General features: G+C 34.1%; 1 non-coding gene across 1 annotated transcript; it reads right to left on the bottom strand.

The window, feature by feature from the left end:
* Window positions 1-6,131: 6,131 nt before the first annotated feature.
* Window positions 6,132-6,236, bottom strand: LOC117014825 (U6 spliceosomal RNA). The gene has a single exon (XR_004421619.1). It is a non-coding gene; the product is annotated as a U6 spliceosomal RNA (small nuclear RNA).
* Between the last annotated feature and the right edge of the window lie 19,197 nt (window positions 6,237-25,433).

Raw genomic sequence — 25,433 nt, forward strand, 5'->3', positions numbered from 1 at the left:
ATCAGAACTAGAATTCCTCTGCTCTTGAAATTATAGGTCACGGAAATATTTGATTTAACCAGTCTCTAATGGTGCCAGCCTGTCAAACTGAAGATTACTTACACGACTTGCTTACAATGCAAAATAACAACCCTATTAAATTTAAGAAGGTTTAAAATGCATTTCCTTTTGATGGGATTAAGAAAGTCCTAATATTTACAAAAAGGAAACTAATATTAATTTTCTGAGGGACTGACTGTTTTAAATATATTTAAATAACAAAAGAACTACATTTATCTTTACCTAAGTATTTAGGAAAGAGAATTGTGTGTGAAAAAAAAATTGTGTTTTAAGATTTGCAAGCACTTGATAAATTTTAAATGGTTATGGTTCCCTCTTCTTTATTAATGTACTTAGCATATAATAGCAGAGGCTACAAAAAAAGAAAAAAGAAAGAAAGAAAAATCAGTAGAGTGCCTACTGCCTTTGCAGAAATCTAAATTTATTGTCGTTTTATCATCTTTATCATTTCCTCTTAGAAATTCCAATGAAATTTTTTGTTGTAAATATCTGTATACAGTGAAATAAAAATATACTAGTAAATTGTATGTATTATAAGGATTAAAAATGTCAAGATTACTTAAACACATGTTTCCCATCTTCCTGTACTGTATGCCCGAGTCAGCTGGTAATAAGAGAGTAGAGAAGACAAATACTGAGGAACTGGGTTCAGAGCAATCGATGTGAATAGTGCTTTTAGTTCAAGACATCTATGTTATAATAATCTATTAGCTGTCTGCCTGCATTATTTATGTTACTAAGGACATTTTTTTGTTTTCTAAGTCCACTCATCTGAATAATCAACCACAAGCTTCTTTTTCAATTGGAAAATGTTTGTCTCTAAATGAGGACAATGCTTTCAGAGTATCAGTATAATCTAGTTACCTAGAATGTACTTATAAGTTACAATTATTAGACCATGTAGCAGTGCTTATCTTACTTTTTTGGATAATAATCGCTAAAAACAGAGAAGAGTCAGTGTCTGCCCTAACCCCAGTATTTCTTTGAAGTCTCACATATCATTCATAAAATGCAAGCAAGTTTTATATTCTGTTCTCATAACATATTTTAGTTTATTTTAATACAATTAATATGTTTTAAATTACTTTCACAGAGTAACATAAATGCTCCTAGAAAATATGCCACTTTCACACCACAGTTTCCAGCACCTGGGGCTACCTAAGGGATAAGGCAAAAGAGTATGTGCTCGAATTTCAAAATAGACCACTATATGATCTAATTTACTTTTTTAATAATTTAAGTATCAATAGCACAATATACCCAGGTATATTTCACTGGAGTTTTATGGACTTTTCTATAATGAAACACTTTTGATGATGATTACACCAGTAAAAGAAAACTCATCTAAGGAGAACATACAGGTCAGACAGCAGGAAGGCATTCTCTAATTTCAACAATAAATGACACTTATTTTACATGACAGAGTCTATTAAATCATTACACTGCCTAAACTAAAAGAAGATAGTCAGAAAGCATTTTTAAAAAAGAGAATAATGTGCTGCCATCAAATTTGGGTCCTAATCTCTTGCAAGAAAATGATCATGCAGGGCTCCCTCTGTTGGCTGCTTTGCGGTCTACATACATTTTATAATGAAGACCTTCCAGTATTAAAGATGTGCAAAGATTCACTAGAAATGGTTTCAAATGATCAAAGCAGATTTGCCTCCCCAACTTATGATTAATCACCTTAATCAACTGAGTCTTTCTTTGCAGTTCTACTAAACGGATATATCTGAAAGCAAGTATACGTTGTTTTTAAAAATGGGATATATATATATATATATATATATATAAAACCGTGTTTCCCCGAAAATAAGACCTAACCAGAAAATAAGCCCTAGCATCATTTGTCAGGATCACATCCCCTGAATATAAACCCTAATGCGTCTTTTGGAGCAAAAATTAATATAAGACTCACTCTTATTTTGGGGAAAATACGGTATATATGTGTGTGTATATATATACACACACATATATATATAAAATAACATATATAAAATAACATATATATATATAAAATAACATATATATATAAAATAACAAAGTGAGTATTTATTTTACATAGTATAGGCTTTTATTTTATCAGAAGAAAGAATTTTTAAGCTACACAATATAAATTTGAACAAACTTTTATCCTGCTTTGAGGTAACTATAGATCTCGTTATTAAAGTTCATTTAAATAAGAGGTTTTAAACAGGAGGTTGACAGCCCAAGCATTGATCAGTGTTCTTTACTGCATTCCCTCCTCAGTTTTCTTTCCCTCTCTCTATCTTGCTTTCTTCCTCCTTCCACACTTTCTATTACACTTTCTCCTCTTCCTCCCTGCCTCCAACTGCTACTCCAAGTCATTTCATTTTCCCCTTCCCTAAGTCTTAACCTTGGAGTCCTGCAGGAAAAAAAATGTTAAAATGGGCATTTCAGATTTTCCTATCAGTTCACAAATCTCCCCTTAAACACTTCCACTTTCCTTAATCCTTATACAAAATATTCAATTCTCACCTGAGCAATTACGTATTTTTTCTTCTACCTAAAATCTGGGGAAAATTATGGTCCAAAACACAGCCTGGTAAACACTAGTCACACACGCTATTTCAGGTGCAGCTCGGATGAGTAGAAACTCATGGAGCCTGGCCTCAGCAGTGGAGAGTTGCTCTCCAGAGACCTGGAAACAAATTAAAGGACCTAATAAGGGACTGTCATGTGACACCACCCTGCTATTTTAGTTTCCACTGTTTGCTTCCCCATTTTAATTAGGCAAAAGTAATGAGCCCTTTGTTCTGCAGAATTGCTCTAAAAACTTCAACAGAAGTCCTTCCGGCAAAGCAGCATATGTTAATTCTGCATATTCCAAATTCAACCAGCTATTACTAGGAATGGGGCACATGTGGGCTTTATCTGCTATTAAGTATTTAGTTCCTATTCTCTATCACCTGCAGTAATACACAGGCAACCCTGAAGGCCTTCCGTATTAAAAATCCTATACTAAAATAATCAGGTTGAAAATCAGAAAATGAAATCTAAATCTCTTTATTCCTACATAATCTACTACTGTTTGAGGATGACATTGTGAGTAAGGGAACAGGTGACATTAACCTCCTTCAGATATCTATTTTTGTGAACCCCCAGATTAAATGAACTCCTATCCTAAATTTCAATCGTACACACTAAACTCAGTTATAAGAGCCTAGAAACCTTAGTAAATGCTATCTAAAGGCTCAAGACAAAGGACTTACATCTGTCGTTTTCTTTTTTCTGTTTTGTTGTTGTTCCACAGCGTTCACCTAAAGCACGTGACACTTTAAACCACTGAAAATAGTGAAATCTCAACAGTTATTTTATTTAAAAATTTTTTCTCCCTTATTCATTTGTAGCCCAAGGATCACAATATTTCTAATAATAAATTACTATTCTGATTTATGTCGTTGGGTTTTTTGGACTTAAACTCCATACATTTTACTTCTGACTGCTGTTATTAAGAAGTAGTGTTCTCGGGATATCGCCCATTGTAGCTCAGAGCCAATCAGTACAGTTGAAAGCATCCAACGCTTCAAATGATAATGTCAAAAGTGAATTACTGCTTTCAAAATAAATTATTGTTTGAGATACACTACATTGTGGAAGTAGTATACTTTTAAACAAAGGGTTAAAGTCACTTTCAATTGCATCTTTTTGAAAGATTTTCAAGATAGTAACTTCCCAATATTTTCAGGAATTTCAGAGCTTCTTGATTTCACCATTCCTTCTCAAACATCAACTGAACTACTTGTAAAACCAAAACAAGCAAGAATAGCCTAAGAGCCACACTAGTGGTCCTCTGGCTGATGGTTAATGCTTTCTATTCAATATTCATTAATCTCTGGGTTATTTTCTCTTAAGCTTTGACTATTGGGTATTACTGTATTATCTCTATTTTAACAGGTACAAACTGGGTCATTGGGAGTTCAAAGAAAGGCAATAGAAGAGCTAGAACAAAAATACTGACTATTCTTCTCCATTTTATCTTGGTGCCTGCAGAATCTTCACTCATGTTATTTCAGAGAACCGAGATGTTTCAGGATAACTCCCAATAAAAGGGAAGCAAAGCACTTTCTAACTGAACATGAAGGGATATATGCAATACAATTGGACTCTCAAAAATGTCTACAAATCTTCTGTTACGATCCCTAGCTGAGCAGGTTGGTTTCACTGTCAATTCATGACCACTACCCTCAAATCAATGCCACATACTGCTTACCAATCTTACCAGTTTGTTTTTCCCTTCTTCATACCTACAATTTCATACTTTCTTCATTTTTTCTGAAATATCCAACTTCCCTTCATCCCTTTAATTCAGATGATCTTGCAGCATTCTTCATCAAGAAAATAAAAGCTACTAGGTATTACATCCTTCATCTCTCCACCACACAAATCCAGCTAAATTTGTACCCTTTCTCGCCCTCTAACTGAAATGGAGAGGGCACCTAAACCTGAACCCCTTCCCCTATAGTCTTTGCAGAGCCCTCCTTTTGTTAATCATCCCTCTCTGAAGATCTTCAATTTCTAATCCTCTATTCTGTCCTTGTCATTAGCATCCACACATATCAGTGTACAAAAAAAAATTGCTGATTACTTTCCAGCTATTTTTTTCTACTTTTCTTTTCATCTTAGAAAACAAGTATGAGTATACCAAGTAAACCCCGATTTCCATTCACAATCTCCTCCTCGTTACCTTTTGTTCATTTTTCAGGCTGCTTTAATATGGGTTCCACACCTCACACTTCTGTGACTGTTCTGCTTCTGCTAAGAATGAAAATTATCTTTATTGTCTAACCAATAGATATTTTTTAGTCATCACCTTATTTGACTTTTGCATGAGTTTCTTAGGGTTGCCAGAAGAAATTATCACAAACTAGGTGGCTGAATGACAGAAATTTATTTATCCACAGTTCAGAAGGCCAAGAGTCCAAAATGAAGGTGTTAGCACAAGGTTGGTTCATTCTGGAGGCCCTGACGGAAAAACTGTCTCACATCTCTCTCATCTTAGCTTCTGGTGGCTTCCAGAAATCCTTTGTGTTCTTTGGCTTATAGCTGCACCGCTCCAGTCTCTGTCTTTGTCTTCCATTGACTTTTCTCTGTGTTTTTGAATGTTCTCTCCTCTTTGTATAAAGATGCCAGTCTTTGGATTTAAAGCCCACCCAAATTCTGTACAATCTCAACTTAAAGTTGATTACATCTATAATGTAACCCTGTCACATTCACAGGTACAGGGAGGTTGTGACTTAAACATACCTTTTTAGAGAGAACGATATAATTCACTACACCTTCTCAACATATTCAAAAAATTTCAAGCTGTTCTGGAGTCACATCTCTTTTTCTTGGCTTCTGGAACACTAAACTTACTGGGTTTCCTTCCTGATTACTCTTTAGTCTCATTTAGGGGCTCATTTTTCCTCTAGCTGACATCTATATTTTGGAGATCAGAATTCCACTCTGGGTCCTCTTTTCTTCTTCCTCCATAGTCACTTCCTATGTAATCACATCTATCCCAAAATTTGAAAAGATCTCAAATTTGTATCTCCATCCAGATATCTCTTTTGAGCTCAGACTACTCTTTCCAACTGCCTACATTAATGGCATCTCTTCAATGATTCGTATTTCTAAGACAGTGTATCTAAAACTAACACCTGATTTTCTACTTTATTCCTTCTCATATCTTTGATTTCTCAGCAAATTAAACTTCCATTACTCAGGGATGTTTTAATGCCAGAAATCTAGGAAATATTTTCTTTCATTAGTTTCAGGTGTACAAAACAATGTAATAGTTAGACATTTATACCCCTCACAAAGTGATAATCCCCCTCCCTCAATCTACTACCCCTCTGACATCATATGTAGCTGTTACAATTCCATTGACTCTATTCCCTATACTGTACTCCACATCCCGTGACCGTATATCTATATATTTGACATTTAATATTACTCAGCTTCAGCTTCAGGTGTACACTGCAGTGGTCAGGCATCTACACAGTCCATGAGACAGTCTCCCTGAAAGACAAGTGTCCATCTGACACCCTACAAAATCTTTACAATGTAAAAATATAGAATGCTTCACGAATTTACTGTGTCATCCTTGCTCAGGGACCATACTAATCTTCTCTGTATCATTCCAATTTTAGTATACTGGATCTGACAATTAAGTTCGTGAACTCATCCTAGAAAAAGTGCTATATAACTCATTGCTGAATATCACTAATGTCACCTTCAAATCACTCCCCTTGGGAAGCTATGCACTGATGCCAGGGCCCAATCCACCCTTCAAAGCAATTTTGGAACTCTTACTGGAATGGCCATCAGAGCTGTCGTCGTATTACCCTTGATGTCCTGAATGTCATCAAATTGTCTTCCTTTCAATATTTCCTTTATCTTCGGATAAAGAAAGAAGTTGTTGGGGGCCAGATCAGGTGAGTAGGGAGGGTGTCCGTGAGGGAGTTTTTAGCCAGTAAACACTAAAAACTCCCTCACGGACAGTGCCGTGTGCGCTGGTGCATTGTCGTGATGCAAGAGCCATGAATTGACGAAAAGTTCAGGTCGTCTACGTTTTTCACGCATCCTTTTCAGCACTTCCAAACAGTAAACTTGGTTAACTGTCTGTCCAGTTGGTACAAATTCATAATGAATAATCTCTCTAATATCAAAAAAGTTTAGCTACCTCATTGCAACAAGTTCGCTAATGTAATTGTCGGACCTCGTCTGTGCTGTCGAAGCTAGCACCATCTAGGATATACGGACGTTTCCCTTTTCCTTAGTATCTTTCCTAACCCATCACAACTAATTACCAAGATATGTTGCTTTGACTTTTAATATATATTTCAATTCCATTCATTTCCCTCCATTTTCCCTGGCACCAACTTAGTAGTCCAAATGCTTACAAGCATTTCTTATTTGGAGGACTGGAAAGCCTTGCTAAATGATTTTGCTTTCTGCATGTTTATGGCCTTCCAATTCATTTTTTCTTCAACAGTGATTATAAACTTTGAAAAAATATATCACAACATTTAAGAAGTCTGATTCAAAACCTTTCAACAGCCTTCCAATGCACGTAGAACCGAATTCCAAATCTTTTATTTCTTACCAATTTTCAACCCTTGCTCAGTATATTCTGACCTCTTTTTTGTTTCTCAAAAGTGCAACAACTATTAGATCCTTCAACATTTATTCCCATGCACTGGGACATTCTTTTTCTTCATTCTTCATCTGCTGACCTTATATTGCATCTTCCAGCTTTGAATTAAATGCCACTTGCTTAGTGAGGCATTTTCTAATCATGGAACACTACCCTTATAGAATTAGTCCTTCTGTTATATTTTTTCATGTAATCCAGTTTTTCTCAGACCATGTACAGTAGTTTGTAATTATTATATATTTGTATATTTTCAACTTCTAGATTTGTTCTAAAGCTATGATAGTTAAATATTAAGGGAAAAGCTTAGATTGGATTACAAATCAGAATAACGTAATCCTAACATTGCCCCTACCATTAATTAACTTGAGCAGGATGCCTTTGATCAGAGTCTCACTGTTCTCAAGTGAAGAAAATGACTTATTTGGACAAAATGGCTTCCCAAATTCTATTGTGACTTAATAGAATTCTGCCACTCTATGATTCTATTAATACTCTGAAACTTTAAGAGATAATCAACCATTTTCCTACTTTATTTGGGCTACTAATGAAAACTTGAAATATGTATATTCTCAATACTGATTTATTCCATAGCTTTTCATGACTATGAAGACATATGTATATGGGTATGGATGTATTAACAGCTGGCTTTTACTCAAAAGACTGGACCCAGGAAAATTTGAAACACTTACCTCACTAAACCACCCCATTTCCCCCATTTCATTGCGTCCATTTTCAAATATAAACTTATATACGCTGTACACTCTGCTCATCCTTGAACTATTCAGGGTCATCCAGACACTCTCATGAAGCCTGGATCTTCCTGAAAAGCTCATCACTGTCAGATTCCTCTCACCCCAAAAGACATTTTTCCCTTAGATTCTCCTAAAATCTCACTCTATCATAAATCCAGTAATTCTCTTTCTAAATAGATAATTAGCTAACACAATAAATTATTCTATGCTGGGTTGGTAAATTTTACAGGTAATAAGTTACTCTTTCCAAGTAGAATGTTTCTATTAGCTGAATATATTTATATATCTATAATCAATTTCAACAATAAACTATGTCCATTTAAATTCTAAAACTATGTCATACCATTACTTTAGTGTTTTAATTATACATATATATAATAATTCCTTATAAACTTATATATTCATACTGAAAAAAATCCAAAATCTAAATTAAACATATAGAGATGTAAATGGAAAATCTTTTACTTCCATTTTGGTTTAGAGAACAAAATTTTGCTTTTAATAATCAGTGAAATCAACACCTTTCTAACATGTAGTATCATATTTCTAATCGCATGGATTTAGAAAATGTAAGATTGTTGCTAAATGAAAAGATGAAGTACTGTATTATCATATCTTTTTCAAGAAGACATTTCTCAGCATAGTCTCCATTGTTTGCCTTTAAAACATATTCCAATTTAAAATAAATGCATTATCTCTTTATCTTTTATCAGTGTCCTCTTTTAAATTCTAATTATTAGCAACCACACCTTATTAAATATTATGTAAACCTTTTCTTTAAAACAATTATTTTTATGCACGATGTTCACTGGCTTGTCAATGTGATTAAGATATTACCAAAAAAGAAAAAGAAAAGGAAAGCAAGGAAGGAAGGAAGATATTCTCTTTGGTTGCTATATGTGAGAAAAGAAATTGATTAGGCATTCCTCTTTATTTAAGAGATATATCAGCACATAGAGTTACAGTCTGCCCTCATTTAGTCCTTTCATTTGCGGTACTCCATATTACATGAGAGCACATCTATTTGAATCTATTTAATATTCATGATCCTCTCACCAGCCTGAGCAAAAGAGCTAAAGCATTTGATAGCAATCTGAAGAACTTGATTAACAATGTACTAATCATCAGTACTATTGACCTGATTCAAAAATGTTTTCAATTCATCCATCACTTTTATAACCAAAGATGATTGCATTACTTTACCATTTTTTTTATTTAAATAAAACCCCATGAACTGAAAATATCAAACTATTTCTACTAAATGCACCTTGTGACAATCTATTTTTAAACTAAGTTCTAAAGTGACCTATAATAACCAATTAGTATTTGAACATAGGAAACTCTAGAGCACAAGTGGTCTGCAGTAAAATCAATTCACTTTGACTTCACATCACTAAATGTTAAATTGTGCCAAGGAATTAATTTTGCAATAAATTGTTATTGTTGTTACAAAAATCCAACTAAAGGATATTACTAGGAGTAATTATCCATATATCAAAATGCACTGAATATAGAATGTGAACTATAATTATCCCCCAAATTGCTTATCATTCAAATGTTAATTTTAAGGATGTTATTTTTATAGCCACAACTTTTATTTTTTAATTTTCAAGAATGTATTTTTAATGTGTTCTAAAAATACACTACTGGCATAGTAAATTTAATGACAATTTATAAACATACACTACACAGACACTAGTATATCACTTTTGGACACAACTATTAATTATCAGTATTACATTAATATAAGATGATATAGTGATCTAGAGGTGGAACAAATTGCCTTTTGTGTCAAAATGTCACTGACAATTGAGTTTATCAGTGAGCTTGTGTAGTATCACATATATTTTAGAAAGAAAATAGCACAATACAGTTGAATATATCTGAGAAAAACAGCAATATCATTCTCCACATTGAAACATATCTCCATATTAACTGGTCCAAAGTGATAACTAATTTTGCTATTTTCTATGCTCATGTTCTTCTACTTTTTCAAGTACTATGTTCTTCTACTTTTTCAAGTTTTTCAAACTATATTTAATATCATATTCAGCAGCACACCTGTGGCAAAGTATTTGAAATCATGATTTTTTCATTAGTTCAAAATATTTTCATTCTGCACTTTATTTTTTTTCCTGAAATTTGATCATAAGGACAGCTTAGAGATCATTTCATATATTTAGTATATCATATATGTTTAAATCATTATTTAAAGTGGCAAACTATTGACAACAGTAATATAATAGATTCTGATTTGTTTAAAAGTATAATCTAGGTTTCAATGTGAGAATCCAATTTTTCAAAAAGTTATTTTATTGTTTCTTTGGCAAAGTCTACATGTAATTGCATCAAAGTAAATAGAACAAAATACTTAGTGAAGCAAATAATGCCTCTATGCTCATGAGGGCTTGGCATTTCTGAGAATCATGCCATTTCAGTCTATGTGGACAGGTCTTACGAAATCAAATACACCAAATTTAAATGATTACAGTTAAGGTGATTTTCTTTCTTACTTCCAATCCAGTTATTTAAAATTAAAATCTCATCAGAATTTTTTCTATTCAATAGATTTTAGCTTACTACTACTAATACAATATATTTTCAATTTATATTTAGGAGGAGTCATTTCTAAGGACTTTTTTATGAGTAATTAAAAAATTTAAATAAACAATACTGAATGTCAATATTTAATGATTATAAAGCAATGTATCTTTTAAATTCCCAGAAGCATAAAAATCTTTGGAAAACAGTTAATTAATCTATACAAGGGTTAATTTCCTGATATAGTTGGCTCTGTCATATAACATATTTTTTAAATAGTCTTGAAATTTTTAAAATAGTCTTTTAAAATTTTTAAAATAGTCATTTTTTAAATAGTCTTTAATTAGTCTTTGAAAAGTGTGCAGTCTAGTTTGGAAGGAATTTTCCAGATAAAACACTACCCATCTGTAAACAGCAAAATCAATATAATAAAAGCATTAGGCTATATTCTGTGTCTTAAATATTAAATAAAGGTAGATAACCAGGCATTTCAGATATGATAGTAGATTAATTTCTTCTTCCTTTTCCACATTTTTTTTAATCCACACTAGTTAAAGAAATTAAGGAAAATTATGCAAATAACTCAATAAAGTTTTATTAGTTTCTTTGATTAGACTACGCTATCTTTGCTATGTGTAAATAGTGATACTGAATAAAATATTGTGATAAAAACTCTTTATTTTTACATGAGTGAATTTGGAAAATGAAGATTCTTTTAAACAGTTAAAATGGTTCAGCAATCTAAGCTGCCTTGGTTTTTCCAAAACTGTTGGTCCATGATAGAAAACTGCCTTTTAGATGATGAACTTAGTATAAATTTGGTATAAGTGCATGGTATTAAAAAGTCCCCTAATGCTATTTGCAAAAACTTCTGCAAAGAGGCTGCCCACTTGGTCAAATGATTTATTGTACTAACCATGTAGAATAGAAAACTAAAAATCTAGATGAATTTTTAAAAAAAAGAAAATTGAATCTTCAAATACTTTTATTTGAATCTTCCATTCTTAATGAAAACAAAGTTGGTCAAGGCTACAAAAGGAAAGTAAACTACTATTTCTCCTTCTTTTGTTTTCATAGTGTCAGGAAGCATAAATACACACAAAGTATACGCAAGTATTAATACATATAAATGATCAGTAACAAAATGACTAGCATTCTTCTTTTATGTAATTGGATGAAAACCACCTAGCTAATGCTGGACATGAATAGATATCATATTCATGTAGGTTATGTCTTAAAAGTTCCTTATGGCCCATACTGAAAAACAGACCAAAATAGACTTTTGACAAAACAAACAAACAAAAAAGGATCCAAAGATTATTTATGTGACGCTAAGATCAAACATTTGCTCAGGTCAAAATATAAGTTGATTTCTATGGGGGTGAGGAATAGAATGTGTAGCAATGTCTACAATTATTTCTTGTCTTAAACTTTATATAAGCCATTTTAGATAATAACTCAAATTACTCTCCTGATGAGGCATATGCTCTTGGAGCTCACCTGGCAACAAGGTAATCCATAACTCTGAACTGGACCAGAAGAACACAGGACATGTATTTCATGGTTGAGTGACCTGGCCTGACCGGTATTGCGTAGGTGATATCTACATCATCCTTAAAGGTGTGGTTAATAGAGTCCATTTGTGCTTACTAAAACAACCTCTATAAATTGAAATTTTTATTTTTAAACAGCTTTGGGGGCATTCAGGTAAATACAGCAAGAGTTTATAATTAGTCTGACATTTCTAGACACAATTAACTTGCAGATTCAAATACTTGATTTACATATATAAATATCATGCACTGACAATTCATAATCTTCCTTTGGAAAATGTAACTCCATCATAAGTCATTTTCTAGTGGATAGTCATTTAATTCTCCTTACAGCTACACACACATATTTCTGACATTCAGATTTTTTCTTAATCACTACAAAATATTGCTAAGCAATAGGTTTCCTGGCCTAGTAGCAGCCTTACAGGTCTTATGTGACTTTAAAATATAAATATAAAGTCTTCAAATCTCTGTACATAAAATTTATCAAATTAATTTTATTTTATAGATTCCTTTTACATATTTTCTACTATCTTTTCATTTCCTCACAAAATACAATTAGTTATTAGTTTATGTATCAAATCTTTTATTTTTTTAATTTTTTAAATTTTTTTTAATTAAAGTTTATTGGGGTGACAATTGTTAGTAAAGTTACATAGATTTCAGGTGTACAATTCTATATTACATCATCTATAAATCCCCTTGTATGTTCTCCACCCAGAGTCAGTTCTCCTTCCACCACCATATATTTAGTATCAGATCTTTTAAAATCAGAGTATTAGGAAGTCACTTGTGAAGTTATTTTCAATATGGCACCAAAGAAATGAAGATATTGAATCAAACTTCATGATCCTTTTTCAAATCCTAGAATATAAATTTATTTAATGAAGTAAATATTTGTCAGAGAAATAGATATGATCCTCTACATGTGACTTTACCAACTGTCTGACATTATTTACTGTCATATTTGCATGTACCTCTTTTGTTAAATATTTAAGATATACATGGCAACATCCTATCTGAAAAATAAATGAGTCAGATAAAGGAAGTGAAGAGAACCATCAAATAAATTACAAAAATAAAACCCTGATTTATATGAATGGGTTGAAATATACACTCAGTCACTGATACCACCCCAAGAAAAATATGCATCTTTTTAGAGAGCTATTGTGTATAAACCATTTATTTTCCATTATTTTAAGAAAGTGTTGCTTAAATGGGGTTATTTTTTGTATGGTAAAATGTTTAAATTGAATAGATTTAATTTTAGGTCCAGTCAAATTTGTAGTTGTCAAGCATTTAATGCTGAAATACATTGCCTTAAGAAATGGTATTTTAGAGCTGTTTGCCTTTTAAATTCTAACACTGTATATTTATTTGTCTAGCCGCTATCAAGGAGACTATTGTAGCTGGAGGCGTCAGTAGGAAGACAACTAAAGGGCTACATCATGTCAAATCCTCAAGTAGGAATTATTGCCTTTCTTGCCTCAGTTCCCAGCTGTATTATGTCACCAAATCACATCACAGTGTAATCAAAGATGAATAAAATATTTTTTTTCTTTACCTTAAATGCTTTTTCTGTCAATTACAATCAAAGGACATGATTTCAGGTCTGTCACTTTGCGAGGCTCTTTCCTACTGATGACTAAAGCTGTAATCTGCTAAATATAAAATGAATCAGAAAAGTCTTAGAATGATTTTGCTATTAAAAAGAAGAATGTGTTCTGTTGTTTTTTTTTCCTTCTACAGAGGACAGAAAATAATTGGTCTGTAACGAATGAAATCAAAGATTTTTTTTTTTTAATGACCCTTTTGGTTTTGATTTTCCTTCTTTTATGCTTTCCTCTTCTTGCCTCAATTCCAACCCTTCAGTTGCAACACTGTTCTTTCTGAGGAAAATATACACGGTACTCCAATCAAAATGATATAACTCTTTGTAAATATTTTATTAGCCCCTTGTTTTTATATGTCCAAAACTTTCTTGCATATTACTGCCTATTAGGTACTCTGTAATATTTGTGGTAATTTTGCTGTAACTCCAACATCTACGTGGGTTTCTGACTTGATTACATTATTAACCATAATCAAAAACATTTTCCCAGAATGATTTTAGCTTGGTAGTAGGGATTGCTTCCTTTGATCTTTTTAGCGTTATTTTATGATAGGTTGCTCCTCATTTACACTACAAATGCTGGCAAAAATGAAAGTGGTATCTCTGCTAGCAATGCCTGATAAAATAAAATAACTGATTCAGCAGTCTCTGCCAGCTGCTTTCATCGATGAAAATCAGGTTGTTTATAATGGAGGAGAAAGGCTTAGAATGTAAATGTTTGCCATTGTGAGAAGCTTTATAGAACTTGTCATGAACTTCTGCCTCTTCCTTAAATTTTTTATTTCTGTATTTAATATTTAAGTATATATTTGTGCAATTAAGACACCTTTGTGTATCACACCAAATGTCATTCTTGGGTGCTCATATAAAACTACTCCTAGGAAATGTAACAATTTAGATGCAATGTATTCAATCTTGATTTACTATCGCTAGAATTTTTCATAAAAACCCACTATGGCTCTATCGTTCTCCTTTATCTTTCATTACTATTTATTTACCTAAGGAAGAACTATGCAGTTACCCTATTTCCCCGAAAATAAGACCTAGTCGGACAACCAGCTCCAACGCATCTTTTGGAGCAAAAATTAATATAAGACCCGATCTTACATTACAGTAAAATAAGACTGGCTTTTATATCAATTTTTGCTCCATAAGACACGTTGGAGCTGATTGTCTGACTAGGTCTTATTTTCGGGGAAACACGGTAGCTGTGCTGCCATGTTGTTTTAAGATATTCTATTTCTTTAGAGTGGAAGATAGATAGGAAATCACCGACACCTGTTATTCTGTATTTTTCTGTCATTCAGCTTGTAGACACATACACACGCGCGCAGAGATACCAGACTAGGGAACAAGTGTAGAATAGAGCACTGCAAATAACCTGGTAATAAATATAAATATTTAGTGCCATATTTCATTCCAGATGCCATTAATTCAAATCACTTGAAACAATGTATCATACACTGAGAAATAAACCCAAGTGTCTTCCAAGTACTTTGGCAAATTAGAGATTACTCAATGCATTACAAAAGAAAGCTCTGAAAAAGAGACGTAGAATTCTGTCTGTGATTTTGTCATTGCCTATATAATTTTGAAGTTAACTTAAAAATTTTCAGTTTCTTAGACACAGACAATAAATATTTCAGTGGTTACCAGAGGGTAAAGAGGGAGGAGTTGGTAGATGAGGGTAAAAAGGATCAAATATATGGTGATGGAAGGAGAACTGACTCTGGGTGGTGAATACACAATGTGATATATAGAGATGATGTATTACAGAATTGTACACTTGAAACCTATGTAACTTTAACAATCATTGTCACCCCAACAAATTTTAATTTAAAAAAACCAGTTTCTATGTATACATGCCCCTAAAACATGATGAGAATAAGACTAGTTAGCAGCCCCACTGGTTAAAAAAGCTCAAGAAATCATACAACGTTAGAGCCATAAAAACCTTACATGTAACCTGTTGCAACCTTTGCTTTCAGTTTACAAATGAAGAATAAAGGACTTAGATTAATGATGCAAGGCAGAAGAAAGCTGCTGCCAAGCAGGCCTAGGTCAAGGATTCTCTGAAGCAAAATGACTGAAAAACTGTAGCATCAAATTTCGCACCTAAATAAAGGTGACTAGACAAATGAACATGACTAACTTTTCAAAACATTTCACACAAGGCTGAACTCTCTTTAATTACCAACTCACATTTCAATATCCTTTACTCAACTCAGTGCCATCAAACAAAGAAAAACTACTTCACTAAACTGTTGTCTGTGTCTATGAGTTTTCGTTTCTTTGTTTGTTTGTTTTATGGTTACCAGAGGGTAAGGTGGAAGAAGAGGGAAAAGTAGATCAAATACTATATGGTGATGGAAAGAGAACTGACTCTAGCTGGTGAACACACAATGTGATATATAGATAAAGTATTATAGAAATGTACACTTGAAACCTATATAATTTTATTAACCATTGTTACCCCAATAAATTTAATAAAATAAATTAATAAATAAGAAAAAGTACTTCATCAGAATAGTTTGTTTCCTTCCAGATTTCTTGTGTGTGTGTGTGTGTGTGTGTCTGTGTGTGTGTACCTACTGAATGGAAAAATGTACTATTTGAGAGGGAATCTGAATACGATCTCAAACTCAGAGAATCCTAACAATGGGCTGAAGCCTAACATTATGTGTACAGCCTAGTGATAAGCAAGGGACACACCATCTTAGCAGGAAAACTTTGATATTGGTATAAACAAAGATACTCTTTATACATGTGCACATTTTTCTCCAAACTACTGGCTTCAAATCCTTTTTTAAAATAGTTTTTAGAAGCAGGTCTTTCAAAAAAATATTGAAGCTGAGAATACATATCCCTATCTATATATTGTGGAAGCAATACAATTTACCCAATTGAGTTTCTTTGAGGATTAAATAAAGATAAATACTCAGGAGAGTGCCTAGAACATAATGCACTTATAATATCACTTATTACATTTGATTTTAATTAATTCTCTTCCTTTCCCATGAAATTGTTGGTTACTGGAGGGATGAGGAGACAGTTCATTTTGTTATTCTCACCATTTTGCACAGTACACGTGACACACAGTGGGCATTCAAAAATTTTTGATTGGTTGGCTGCCTGGATGAATGTATGGATTAGCAAATGTGTACACAAGCCAAGTAAGGGAGAAACTAGCAATTATTTGGTAAATTTGATCAATTTAGCTTTTGCTGAATCTACTGCGAGGATGAAGACCATTCTCGGCAATCAGACAGTGGATATTCTAGAAAACGTGGACATCACTCTGAAGAGACGCACAGTTATTGTGAAGGGCCTAGAGGCACCCTGCGGAGGGACTTCAACCACATCAATGCAGAACTCAGTCTCCTTGGAAAGAAAAAGAGGGTGTTTTTTGTTCGGTATCTCAAACTCAGAAAGATGAGTTAATTCTTGAAGGAAATGGTACTGAACTTGTATCAAATCCAGCTGCTTTGATTCAACAAGCCACAACAAGTTAAAAACAAGGATATCAGAAATTTTGGGGGTGGTATCTATTTTTCTGAAAAAGAAACAGTTCAGCAGGCTGATGAATAAGATGTAAGTTGTCCAGCTACAGAAGCACCAAGATGTCATCAAGTCATTCGACTTATCAGTGATATTTTAAAGATGCAATAAAAGTCATGTATTGATTTTGGGGGAAAAATTTATAGATAGGAAGGCCTAAATATCATTTTACTTTCTCCTCAAATGTGTTGTTTAATCGGTATTTCCAAACTTTCATTCTTCTCCCACACCATCTGAGTGATTTTTGTATCCTATTTATCAGGGTTTCCCAATCTTTATTCCACAATATAACAAAAATAATATTTGTTTGAATCACTTGGGTTTACCCAGCAGGCAAGTCAAGATCTGGAGCAAGGGAAGAGAGAACTACCACTGTCCTATGTGTACCCAGGGCCCTACTGAACTGAGTCACTGGTAACCCGTCACGGCACACCCACTTCACAAATGGAGCAGGAAGCTCTGAATACTCTGATTTGCCTAATATTATGTAGCAAAATGACTTTACACATTATGTTTACAGTTAACCTTGTCCTAAGTATTAATATCTGTGATATCACAGCTATTATGACCTACTTTTTGTTAGTTAACAGCAAACAACAAACAACCTTAGGAATTTTAGTGGCTTAACACACATGGATTTATTACTCATCTGCTGCATGTTCACAGAGGGTTGGGTTGGACTGTTCTCTAGAGCCTCTGATCCATGTTTTCCTCACTCAGGGACTGAGGCTGAAGGAATTCTTCCATCTGGAACGCCCCAGGTCACTGTATTAGTGGGAAGATGCAATGGTGAATTGCATGTCCTTTAGTCAAGACTTCTGCCCCAAGTTTCACTGATCACAGAGGTTTCATGGTCAGGATGGACATCAAGGCTGTAAGGAAATGCCATCCTACTATGTGTCTGACAGGAGGGGACTGAAATACTGACAAGCAGCCCTAATGTCTACTCTTTATTTCCTTTTATTTTTCTTCTTTGAATATGATGCATGGCTTAGCATAAGGGAGTTTATATAAATGATTACCTATCAAAAATAATAAAAGTCAGTTATTTTATAAAAGATATGCAAAATATAATAATACTATTGCAGCCTTCAAGTACAGAGGCAGAGAAATATTGGAGTAACTCTGCAATAAGATCTATGGCTATTATTTTTAATGCCAACATTATACCTGAATTCGCTTTACTAATCAGTGTTTTTACCCAGCTAGCATTTACAAACTCTAAATTGAATTTCAAAAGTCTAAGGTGTCTTTTACAGACAATAGTTTAGCGGTTATAAGACGGTAAGGAGGGCAGGGGGTGGTAGATGAGGGTAAAGGGGATCTAATATATAGTGATGGAAGGAAAACTGCCACTGGTGGTGAACACACAATGTGATACATAGATGATATATTACAGAATTGCACACTTGAAACCTATGTAACTTTACTAACCATTGTCACCCCAACAAACTTTAATTTAAAAAAAACGTCTAAGATGTCTTCAACACAATCATGCATGAAAGCATACACCCATTTTTTTAAAAAACGTACTGTAGCTCCTTTAGCTAAGAGTGAGCGTATGTTAGCAGAAGGGTGCTGTGGCTCCAATGCACTCCATTGAGCCACACCGTACCTCTCAATGGCAGATGCAGCTGCCTTGTGGTCCCATAGCGGGCACAGCATAATCACAGCCTTTTCGCTGCTTTCACCATGATACTGCCCCCAGTCCTCCAAGGATCCCACCTTGCAGAACCAGCACCCTGTATGTAAGAAACTATCTAGTATAGGCCAGAGTAGTCTGGCTGGCTAATAAAGTGTAATTCACCAGAAAAAAACCATATAGGTGAGAGGTAAACAAATGAATTGAATATAAATTTACTTAGAGAAAAAATTATTATAAGTAGAAATGAGTTAGGATAATGTCTGCAGTTTAAGAAAAAGTATCCAAATAGTAATTAGCACAGCATCACATAGCAAAATATCCAGATATTTTATTGAATGTTTTGCTTTTCATTTGGGTGTCTTAATGCTTCCCTGTCTCATTCTGTGGAAATTACGTAAAAATAGCACATTCTCTATCCCACGTACAGTGTCTATACTGACAGGTGGCAGGTGGGAAGGTAACTCTGAAAAGAATGTGCCCCTATATTTCTAAATACCCTGTAGCATATCTTGATGTTACACAGTATGACACAAAAAATGTGCCCTAAATCTTCAATATGGCGGCCGATTTCCACGCAACACACAAGGCAGATATGAAGCATGGAGACCTGATGGAACACATATCCTTCAACCTGGCAAATGCAGCTAGATTAACAAAAATATTTTAAAACAGCCAATAATTATAAAAGCATTGCTTGCCATTGCATAATTATTTAATAAACCGTATAACATACAACTGTTATTCAGTCACAGAGGCCCTCTTCACACTGCACCATATGGCTAATGGCTTCGATCGCACATCACACCATACTGAGAATTCCTTCTCATCATACTGTATTGGCTACCGTCTCAGTTTGTGGCTAATGCATGTGTTACCCTTTCACTGCATGTTTATTTTATGAGAAGGTGGCATCTGTTTTGGTGTTGATTCTGAAATGATAACCTACTATTTTTAAAACTTAACTAGAAAATTACCTCAAAATTAATTTTCAAAATGGATTTTTAAATATAATTTTTGTTATCTTTTTCCCAGTTGTAACTCCAAATTTTGCCCTTTTGCATTTTGATAAATGTCAATATGAAAGTCTACATTCATTTTAATGTCACTGGTAGATATAAAAAGCTAAATGACATTACCTATGGGCATCATTTGAGAACGTTTAACTGGTAGATTTCTTCTCTGTATCTACTGCAGGGCGATAGCCAGGCTCCAGGACTTGGAAATAATTTAGTTCCAGGAACTCTATCTTTCACATCCAGCCTCCAAGAGCACCTCAGTGAGCCTTTCACAGCAACTTTGTACTGAACATCAGCATGTGCTGGGGTGTAACAGACACATGTCTTCATCATATTGCTTTCTAAATGAACACTAATTGAGTGATACATATTTTTGGTTTTGAGGATAAAATTTTTTAAATCTCAGATTAAAATGTTGCAAAAGTAATTTATCCATTTAATTTTCAAAAATAAGACCAAATAGTTGGGTGATTTATTCAGATTTGACAAGCATCTAAAACGACTGAATTTTTTTTTTTTTAATTTCCCCGCCAGATGTTTTGGCACTGGTTTTAGATTCTAAAATGATTTGGATGAGAGGGATGAAATTAGCCTTGGGAGTAAGGAGACTAGTCATTTTATCTGAGCAACAAAAAATACAAAGTAAAAACACATGATCAGCAGCACACTCTCTTTGCCTGGAAATAAAAGGAAATGCAAGAATATACATTTTGTTTTACTCTGGGTTTTTTAAAAGACATAGTTTCAATTTTGTATTAAGAAAGCCCATTTCTGGTTGACAAATTTTCTGTTGCTAAACATTAAAAATGTTGCAAGTTAGAAAAAAATATGTTTACCCTCTTTGAATTTAATCAGATTTGTTGATGGCAGAAATTAGCATGACTAGTGCTTAGCAGAAAATCAAGATGATTACTCCTAACATATCCCAGCTTTAAAGAACCCAACGTGTTCATTTTGTATTTCAGCCAACATAATTTTATAACAATTTGGCTTCTACCATATTTCAAGGATGAGCAGAATAAATGAATAAGTTTTCCTTGTTCAAAGAGGAATCATTTAAAGATGAGACAAATTTGGATACTAGTTTGAGATATAAGCTTTATATTCATAAAAATTCATATATAAAACTATGGAATTAAATAAACAAAGGCCTCTAGGATTAGAAGGAAAAATAATGCTAGTATAATTTTTCTTACATTCAGCAGAGCATTCTGACTTTTGTTGGGCCACCAATCACTGGGTAAAATTGCATGTTTTTGTATATTTCTTTAGAGACAATCCTAAAACTTAAACACAGCCAGGTTTTATAAGCAGGATTCTAAATGAACCTTGGTTACAACATCTCAGGAAGTCTTTGGAATTAATAGCTGGGTAAGTTTTAAACTCCACTTTAAAAAAGAATAAAAATCATAAAAGGCACCAATATTATCTAATTGTCCAATTAAAGAGGAATTTACATTTTTCACAATGAATTTAACCTATTTCTTCATGACTCCTATTACCAAAAAAAGTATCTAGCTCTTTTCTAAATAATTTATTTTCCAATATAATCAGCTTTGTTAGAGCACGTTCTACTTAATTTGTAGGTGGGCAGTTGGGACATGATTTGTTTTAAGACTATGATCTATTTTTATGAAGCTTTGCTGCTTTCTTTTTCATCAAGCTATTAATCTGGCTGTGAATTTTGTTTTTCTAAGTAGCCGATGATGAAAAACAAAATGCATAAGGGTTGCCTTTATCAGATGTCAACTTTCTCCCTGGTTCTTTGCTTGAAGGAAAAAAGTAAATCTTTTGGCTGTTTTTCTTTTTCCCCCCCACAGTAAGCAAGAAGAGAGCTTACAAAAATCACATAAAAGGAAGGTTTGGGTGACTTATCATCAAGGGTGATTTGCTTGCTCTAATTTCTTTGCTTTACAGAGACTAAAGATGAAATTTCTGCTATGCCTAGAGAAGCACCCCAGCTGATTTAAGTACCACAAGTCCCTACCCCTTAACTGGGCTACTGACTAAAATTTGTAAGGTCTGGCTTCTTGGCACCATATAATTTCATTATGACTGATCCTACAGAGATGCCTGGTGGGCAAGGGCACTAGGATGCCCGTAGTAAATCAGTTGTTTCAATGCAGCTGATAGTACCCTGGTGACCAGGAAGCGTTAATTCACTTCACATGAGTGAACAGTCTACTTCCAGACAGCAGCCTACCCACCCAGGCTCACCATAGGATCGGTCCATTATAAATGAGGCTTTAGCCTTTGTTCACTTCTCCAATGGGTCCTGCCTTTGAAGTGCCATTTTCAGTCATTGCCTTATGGTTTGGTACCTTGATATCAAGATCTTTTTCTAACTAATTGTAGAAATAGGACTCATTTCAATGAGAAAATTCATTCTCTTAGAACACAGGTAAAAATTACAATTTATTTGGTTGTTTCTGATTTTCCTCAAAGATTCCTCAGGCATTTCCAGTAAATGACACCTGGGGAAAGAATAGGTCCAGCATGCTAAACTCTCCACTGAATACTGTACACAAACTCACACAAAGGAGAAAAAAATACTACTGAGCTTTAATTGCTTGTTAATAAGTTTTTTTAATTGACCTATTCTACTTTGGTGTATTCTGTTGTTATCTTTTGCCTGTTTTATCCAGAGGCCATGCTGTGATATTGCCTCAATGAACCAAAGACAGGGAAATACACAGCCTGGATATGTGTAAACTAAAACAGTTGGCATTTCCCTCTCCTGATAATTTTTGTTCTTTATAAAGCTACTTTGAAAAAGACACTAGTAAAATCAAAGTTATAATAAGAAAACTTTTATTATGATAGATTATCTCTCATTTTTACAAACATATCCCTATTTCCTCATTCTCCTTCCTTAATCATGCAGTTAAAGTATTTTATTTCTACATTTTAACAATGATATTTATATTCAAAGCTATATTTTCTTATGTTTTGAATCAACAATAAGTTTTGTATCCTTTCTTGGTTAGTGTTTTAAAGAAACTTAGATTTTCTCAAGAGCAGACATCCAAGCCAACAGGTTAAAACAATGTTAACATACAAATTCTTCAGTGGGTTTTAAACTTAGAAAAACGATGTTTTCTGTCCACCTCAATTAGGGAAGCTATTTTGTTCGAGTTCTCTGCCAAGTCATATACTGTATTTTCTATATGCATTTGCACCATATTTTACCTACTTGCATGTAGCTGTGAATACATATCTACAGCAAATATTCATTCGTTCAGATATGTTTGCAAGGACACTATGAAATGGAGAAAATGCAAACGTCTGTCTGAGACGAGGAAGATACCCAACTGTGAGGAACGTGAGAATGGGAATACATGAGGTATGACAATAAAGTCATAAAACTAATTTCCTTGTGTGGTTCATAAACTAGCTCTAAAGTCAATTCCATGAATGGAGTTCCAAAAATGCTCTGAGCCGAACAACCCTACAGAAACCCGCATATCAGCTCCCCACGTCCATGGCTAAAAGACGCAGTCTACATTTGGATATTAACCTTTCTACATGTTTGTAAAAAATACATCCTCTTAAAAGTCTCACCTTATGAAATTATTTTGGAGCTAATCTTTCTGAAATCCCATGCAAAACCAATCCCATGATAAGGTTTTTTGAAATACTTGACAAAGCTTTAAAGTTCCAAATATTTTCCATACAATTATTCACATTGTGTATTGCATGTCATAACATATTCTGGTGAGATTACATAAAAAGGTACACTTGTTTTATTTAACCTGAATATCAGGAATAGTTATTTTCTGTGGAACATTTTAAGCAATTTGAGAAGGAAATGTAATAGGATCCATCAAGAAGTAGCAATGAACCAAGGAGAATCCCAGTATGCAAGAAGGTTTCTAAAAGAGAACTACAGATGAGGAAAAAGAAAATAACCTCTCTCTTCCTGATTACTATTTATGTTCTGAAGTGATTTCAAAGGGACTGTATATTAAAAATTCAAAGTATTATTTCATAGCTCCTTTAAATTTCATGAGCTAAACCTTGAAACATAACTGATACTGATCTAACTAGGGAAAGAGGCATGTATTGCAATTTTTATCACAGGCAGAAGATGGGCCTCATTCAATTCTTTTTTTCATTTGATAAAATTACTTTATGAAATTGTTCTTCACCTGAAGATAAATCTTTCTCCCAAGTTTTTCACATTAAATGTGAATAGTCTCATCGTGTAAGTTCTTCTTTAAATGAAGAGCATCAAATGGTTTAGAAGCCAGGTGAGAAAATAGGCTTATGTTTATATCTAATTTCAATTAGAGAAATTTGCCTAGTTATTGCTGATATCAGGTAAGGACCAAAATCAATTATGTCAAGGTCAACATGTTTGATGCGTCATGGTAGAGATGAAGGAAGTTTTCAAATTATAAACCTGTGGTTTATAAGTAAGAAAACCCAGACCTAGAAAAGGAAAGTGATTTACCCAACATCTTACTGCAAGCCAGTGGCAGAGTCAGAATTAAAATCCAGAATTATCAGCCCCTGTGACCAACCCTACATAGTCTGAGCTGCTCTTCCTCCCTGGAAGGGGCAGTTGGTCCTGGCCAGCTGCAGAGCCTCCTGGCCTCTGATCACTCTACTAGTTACCAAATGATTTTGCTGTGGCCCCCACAGGTACTGGCATATGGATTGACATAGTGCTACCAGAAAACAGCCTACTGTGAGTATTTGTGCTGTTTGGCTCCGCACATGGCCACCTGACGAAGGTGGTGAAGGTGAGCTGAAATTCAGCCTGTGTTCTATGTGATGGTTCGTTTGCTGCATCAAGTTGGCTGAGCCATGATGTCCAGTTATTTGGCCAAACATTATTCTGGATGTTTCTGTGAAGATGTGTTCCTGGTTAAGATTAACATTTAAATTGATAGACTTTGAAAAAAGCAGATTACCCTCTATAATAGGACTGTGCCTCATCCAATCAGTTGGGACCCTAACAGAACAAAGACTGAAGGAAGACATTCTGCCAGCAGACTGCCTGGGGACTCAAACTGTAAAGCTTCCCTGAGTCTGCGGCCCTCCAGTCTTGCCACATCAAACTGTGGACTCACCAGGCCCGTCTAATCATGGGAGCTAGTTCCTTAGAGTAAGTCTCTCTCTCTCTCTCTCTCTCTCTCTCTCTCTCTCTCTCTCTCTCTCTCTCTCTCTCTCTCTCTCTCCTATTGGCATTGTTTTTTTGGGAAACCCTGACTAACACACTCTGATTACTAGCCTAGGTAGAAGGGGAACTTTTTTCTAACCCCCATAAAGGTACACTAAGGGCTAGTAAAAGGCCTAACTTCCCTTCTTTGTCTCTTATTTTCACCCTGTAGTTAATAATAAACCAAACACTCAGAGTTTATGCAAGTTAGCTCCTTGGACTGGATTTTTCAAATAGTAAACAAAAGTTGAAACATACCTTTGAAAGATGCCTGAGGACTGAAAATCACCTATGACACAACTAGTTTGGAAAAGAAGAAGACAAAAGGTGCCATTAGGTGGGAAACCTTTCCTGTAGGTCCCAATTCCCT

Source organism: Rhinolophus ferrumequinum, chromosome 2 (assembly GCF_004115265.2).
Source record: "Rhinolophus ferrumequinum isolate MPI-CBG mRhiFer1 chromosome 2, mRhiFer1_v1.p, whole genome shotgun sequence".
NCBI lineage: Eukaryota > Metazoa > Chordata > Mammalia > Chiroptera > Rhinolophidae > Rhinolophus > Rhinolophus ferrumequinum.